The sequence below is a fragment of the Pinus tabuliformis genome, chromosome 4_2 (genome assembly GCF_031772625.1).
Source record: "Pinus tabuliformis cultivar Carrire ecotype Pingquan chromosome 4_2, CPIR1, whole genome shotgun sequence".
Lineage (NCBI taxonomy): Eukaryota > Viridiplantae > Streptophyta > Pinopsida > Pinales > Pinaceae > Pinus > Pinus tabuliformis.
The window spans coordinates 575723204-575730134 of NC_142304.1; positions in this window are offsets into that span (position 1 = coordinate 575723204).

A 6931-nucleotide genomic window follows, 5' to 3' on the forward strand; every position below is an offset into this window, starting at 1 on the left:
TGGTTTCCCTTCATGGGCTTGATTCCATAGTTTAGATTATGGTTTTGGTTTTATGGGAGTGGTCTCTATCTATGACATTTGTAACAACAACTATCAAGAAACATATTAGACATCAGAATCAAAAGAATACTTGTAATGTTGTTTTGACCAGCCAATGCAAGCAATAAAGAAGATACATTCAAATTTATTTACCTTCAAATAAAGTTAACTAATTTAATTGAAAAAATTATATAAATCTTACTTCTAAATTACTATTTTTTTGTGAACTGTAGCATTTTTTATTACTTAAAAGAAGGAATGCATGGTGATTACATCCATAGCGAGAACCTTCTAAGATCTAAAATCAAGGACATAGAAACATATATAATCGCCAGATAAGAAGAGGGTTAGGCTCCTCCTAACATACACAATTTAGAATATATAATCCTAGAGGTTGAAACAAGTGAAAATACATCAACATAACCCGAACATTAGGCATCCCGTAAGCAAAGATGATTATAAGACTACAATTACAATAAAGGTTTATCCAACAACCTAACTACCAATCACCAAAGGCAACCTCAACAACAACAATAAAACTCCACAGATATAAGACACAATTGAAATCTTGCAAGATGCACTAACCATAAATAAAATTGTCCTTGTAAGTTGCATCAACCGCAAGAATCTTATCCAACATCGCATGAGGTCCACCATTGTGCCCAATTGATGATGCCAAAACAGTGGAAATATCCAACAATGGAAATAAACAAAGAGTTGATATGCCAAACCAACTATGAGGAATTGTGAGCAACTAAAATCACTGGGAAAAAGCACTTCAAAACCCTTCTCACACCAAACCAAGTGTGAAAACAAAAGAACCACACTACGACCCAATAACTCCACATATCCCTATTGATGAGAGAAATAAAAGCGTCAACAACATTAAAATGATCTTAACAAAAGAAGGCCAAAACTGTGATACCATATTCTAGCCTTGGTTTGATGAGATAACAATAAGGTCTGGAGTATTGTCAACTGTTGGATTTGTTAGATCTCCAGGAGGGTCAGTGAGATCCCTTGAGGCTAAATATGACACCAGATAGCTCTCCACATGACTCAAGTAAGAGTCAATATCATTAAGGTAGTATCTGAGATTCCGTAAAATGTGCTTAATATCCTCCAACCTAGAAAATACATTATAATTGCCGACTTGCTTGTCCTTGAATACTGGGTGTCATAACATGTCCATTTGTTGGTGCAAGGATAAAGAATGCAAGAAATGCAATCTCCTCTGCTGAAATATTCTTGGGTCTAGAACCCATTTCAGACCATCTCCAATAACCTTGAGTCATAATGGTAAGGGTGATCCCCATACTCTTTCGAATCTAACAACAAAATTTCCCTATGCACTTCAAGGGGGAAAAATCAAGCCACTGAGTCAAAGGCAAAATGTTGACAATGTTTAACTCCAACATTACCAACACCACCTCTTCTACTCACCATTCTCTAATGAGGAGGCATGGTGGTCGATACAAGAGAACAATGCAGACAACCAGCGAGAGTATCACTACCAGAAAAGAAAGCAAATGGATGAACCGTCGCCCCTTCAATACCGAACCAAAATACAACCAGGTCGTCCCCAAATTCCACATCAGAGGCCAAAATTCAAAGATGGTTTGAAATTCATAAAACACAGATAACCCCACCACCATACCACCACTCAAAAGCTAAGAATACTTAAATAGGCCACAATACCATTCCCAACCCTAAGGACAAATGAAAGCATAAAAAAAGTGGTTCCAAACTTAAAGACACGATTGAGGCCCATAATTGAGTGGGAAATGCCCCAATTCACCAGACCAGGGAGCGTCAGAGTCTTAAACCAGATAAATATTAGAAAAACCCAAATTAAATATCGAGCCTCTATGATAAAGTGAGAAAACCCCCCGCTTTAAAACCACACAAATAAATGACCTGGATACCAACAACCACAAACCAAAACTAGACAAGGATGAGAAATACCTCTAAATTCTCTATCCAGGAGGGGCGAATTTGAGTAAACAACCACCAATTTGAATACATGCCCGAGCTCTGTGGCATGCAAATATAGAACGAGAAACATCAACCCCACTATCTCACCCACACGAATAAAATCACACATAAAGTTACCCCCTCACAACTGGAGCTCAAATCATCAACAGGCAGACTGAAGCTTACAAACCCCACAACAACATGAAACCAAAAGCAGGAGGGTGAGGATTGCACCTCACCTCCACTGCGTTGAGTAACGTACCTCTGCCACCCCATATTAATAATCATGCATTTATAGTGAAAGAACGTCTGATGTAAAGCCCAAGTCCTCTTACATGTCCCTTGCCACACCATTACCAAATAACAACATATGTAAGCCTGATGCTTCTTCCAAGAAATCATTATTCTCTCTAGCGATCACACCCCATCCACGATTATTTCTAAACAACTTAATATAATAAAAAAATTCAAACTCCTAAACAACTCCCAACAAATATAAAAAATTAAAAACCTTTAACCCTAATTAAAACTAATCTTAAATACAAACTCAGAACAAATATAAAAACTTTAAAATATACGAACCATTTATACCCTTGGAAACTAATCATATATACAAACTTACACAAAATATAAAACCTTTTACAAACCTTAATTTTAAAAAATTAATAATAAACTACATGCACCTTCCAAAAACTTGTCCTAAACCTGAAATATACACAAACCCTTTTTCCAACTACGTTGCCATAAATTCAAAAAATTAATTCCATCATATAAAAAAAAACTCGTTACATTGTTAAACTGTTTTGTAATTACAATTACATTCTCAAATATTACTTTAGTAAATTGAAATAATTTTCAAATACTTACTAAATAGTAAGAATAATTACTCAGTGAATTAATAAATAAGCACACTATAAAATATTTACATATTTTGTAATTGATTATAAAATTATTATCGGTATGGTTTGTTTTTGTATTCTTAGTATTACTGGGTTTTATATATGTCGAATTTTTCTTTATCTTTGGTTTGTATATCAATTATGTTCTTGTTCTTTGCATATGTGAGACTTTTGGTCTGGCTCAAAAGAGTCCGGTGATCATCCGTATCATCCAAACTCGGATTTGGTTAATGAAAATATATCTAAGGTATCTAACCTTGGTAGATTCAGTAAGCGTATGCTTTATTTTTTAAATTTTTTGGTTCTTCACCAACAAATGGATACTTTGTTAAGATTAATTTTCAAGGATAAACATGTTCGAGAATTATAAAGTATTCTCTTCTCTTGAGGACATTAAACGCATGCTCAAGGATTTACATTTCTGCTTGTAAAATGTAGATTCGAGATTGGCCAATGTTGAAGCTTTCTGGTATCGGATTCTGGCTTAGGTGATCTCACTGACTCGCCTGGTGACCATATTGATCCCCCTGTGGATAGTGTGCAAGATTTGACAATTATATTCTCTTATCAGGACTAGCTTTCACTGGTCTTCTGGTTTTTATTTTCATCATCTATCTTTAGGTATGGCAATATAGTGGAGGTTTTTACTTGGTTTGTTCTATCACTTTTGTATGAAGGTTGTTGTCACTTATGTTCGGCGCTTGGAGGTTACATGTCTATGGAGAATTTTGAACTTCTTGTTAATCTCAGTTACTCATCTTTAGTGTCATTATGTTAAGACTGGTTATGGATGTTGGAAGCAGGTCGCTCTTTCTAACTTGTTGGCAGGTTTAAAATGCTTAAATTTGTTTCAGCTTGGTTATATATTTATATTTACACTTCGTACCTATAGGACATGTGGAATTGGTTTGGTGTTATGAAACCAGCTCACAAAATGATCGAAGAGATAGATGAATGCCTTAAAAATAAGCCTCTTCGAGGGGGCAACCTCCTTTATATTATATACATGAATAATTCTTGGATGATACAAATGACAATACCTCCTTTCTATATATAGGAATCTAAGGGGTCATAATATAATCAGAGTTGGCATAACAAGAATAATGTAAGGGCATAACAATAACATTAGTGGGCTTCTATGGGGCACAATAATAACAATATGAGTACTACATGGGCACAACAATATAATAAGGGGGTTGCACTAATAATAATAAGGGGTTACGCTAGTAGTATAGGGACCTAACATTTGGTCATTGTGGGAATTGAGTTTGTTACTTTTGAAGGTCGTTATGGTATTTGTCTTGTGCAATACTTGTATGTGTTGGCATTTACATGTCTCTAGAGGTTTTGTCTGTCAGGGATTGTTTGAAGGATTAAGATTCGCTATGATTATGGTATAGATGTCGACGAAAAAAAGCAAGTATTCGGTGGCTCCTAGGCATTTAAGTTTCACTCCCTTCAAGTGTTTTGGGCTATGGGGATATTTGGTGGTTCTGCCACTTTGTACTTGGGTGGGTTTTTGTATGTTTTTGAGTTAGCTTGGCGGGCTCTATATTTGTTGGTTTCTGTTACTTTAGGGAGATGTCTGTTCAATCTCCCCATATGGTGATGTGATATTGTTACTCTTTGTGACAAGTTGGTACTGAAAACTTTGTAATTTTTGGCTTTCTAATGCAATGAAATTATGGAGTAGTTTACAAAATAAAGGATTATAAAATTATTATTAGTTTCTTTTCTTTTTTTTTCTTTCCAATTTTAAGGTTATAGTTACGTTAGACATCAATTTAGTGTATGAGACTTCTTTGTTTGTGGGTCAAGAGACCCACCTTCACACAATGATTTCATTGCTAAAGTTTACAAAAACATACATGCTATACCCTCCTCTAGATTTAAACATGTGATCTTTTAGGAAGAAACACATAATGTTAACCATTAAGCCACAAGATCTTAACCAGTAGACTCCACTACATTCATTGTTTATATATTATAAAAACATATATAACATAGATATACTATGTAAAAATCCAGTAGCTAAAACAAATGTTCAATAATTAGAATTTATTGATATATAAAGCATCTTATATAATTAAAAAATATATAATATAAATATGTTAATTAAAATATATAATATAAAATTATATGCTACTTGAAACTATAATATTAAAGAAACTTTACATTGTCTCACAATATAACTTAGAACTACCGTATAACACACCCTAAACAACATTGTATTAGCATTCAAAACTATTGTATAAAAGACCTTGAATAACATTGTTTTAGCGTTCAAAACTATTGTATAACACACTCTAAGGAACATTGTTTTAGCGTTCTAAATTTTCAAATTATAGTAAAAAAATAAAGTGGAACATGTTGTTGTCAAAATTATTACGAAACAAAAAAGATATTTGAAACTTATTTTTGATAATTCTAGATGAAATTTTGGTGAGTACAGTAGCTAAGGAGTAATATGAGGTAGAAATGCATATAGAATAGTTCTCCACATAATGAGATTCCAACAAACAATAAAAAATAATAAACTACATTGATAGAAACTATCAAAATAGTGTAACCACTCAATATTCCCTTGATTGGCTTTAAGGGTGACTCAAAAATCATGGTGGGTATTGTCTCTAGATAAACATATGCTTATCCAAGGGAAATACATTTCACTATAAAATTGCAATTGGAAAAAAAACAAAAAAGGAAAACCTAACTTATCCTAAAAAGAAAACCTAATGACTCTAAAAGAAAACCCAATGACCAAAAAGCAAAATAACTCTAGCATTTTCTTATGAATAAGTAACAATAAGTTTTATGGGTACTTGGAAAATTTGCAACTCAAAATCTCCTATGCCACAATCCAACAAAGCTTCCTTTTTTTAGCATTCTAATACAAACATAGTGAATTATCTATAAACTCAACAAAACAACCTTCAATGCATAAACCCAACCATCCAATTCAAGCAACATCACAACAAACCCAAAACAAATACCACAAGGAAACCTAATAATGTAGCCCATGTAGAAAATGGTGGACAAGAATAGCTACAACACAAATAGCAAAGAAAATCCCATAACAACAAAGAAAAATCCAAGCAAAAACATAACAATAACTCCAATCACTGACATGAGATGTCAATCAATGCATTCAAGCCCATATGCACTAGTTTCGAAAACTATAACTTGACATTTGTCTCCCAAAAAATTCAACATGCATGGCAACCAAACTAAAACACATAATGTTTGCTAGATATCCCTATGACACAAGGATGGACCTAGAACAATGGAGTTGAACCCAAGCAACAACAAACTAGAATTTCAATAATAATAAACAAAACAAAAACCAAATGCAACTCGGGAAAGCAAGAATATAACCATTCTAGTTAAGCCTTTGTCATGAACAAACCCAAAAAATTGGAGCCAAACTCAAACAACAATAAAACCAAAACTTTGATACTAATTAAAAAAAACAACAGCATCCCCACTCTCGAGCAGTAAAGGCAACCTTGAAAGAACACAACTAACAATTAACTAAGGTAATAAACATTACATTACTCCCACATAGTACACATTATCACTACCACCATGTCCTGGGATGCGGATCCAAACTAAAATCCAAGCAATAACAAGAGTAGAACTCCAGTCAACCACATGACACATCAAACAACACATTCAACCCATATACAACAATCACCTCTCGAAAATTTCTACATATGTCATAAGCAGCTAAAAATAAAGTATTTACCATATATACTTACACATAATAAACAAACCTAAAACAATAAAACACTAAAAACAACATCAAAATCAAAATTCAAACACCAATTAATACATAAAAACACTAAAAATAACATCAAAATCATACTCAAACTTCTACACACTAATTAATAGAACAAAACTATAATAAGAAATAATAAAATCCATACTACCAAATAATACAAGTAACAGGCTCCAATAAAACAAACAACAAATGTAAATAAAATTAAAACATTACATTAAACCTATATAATACACACCAT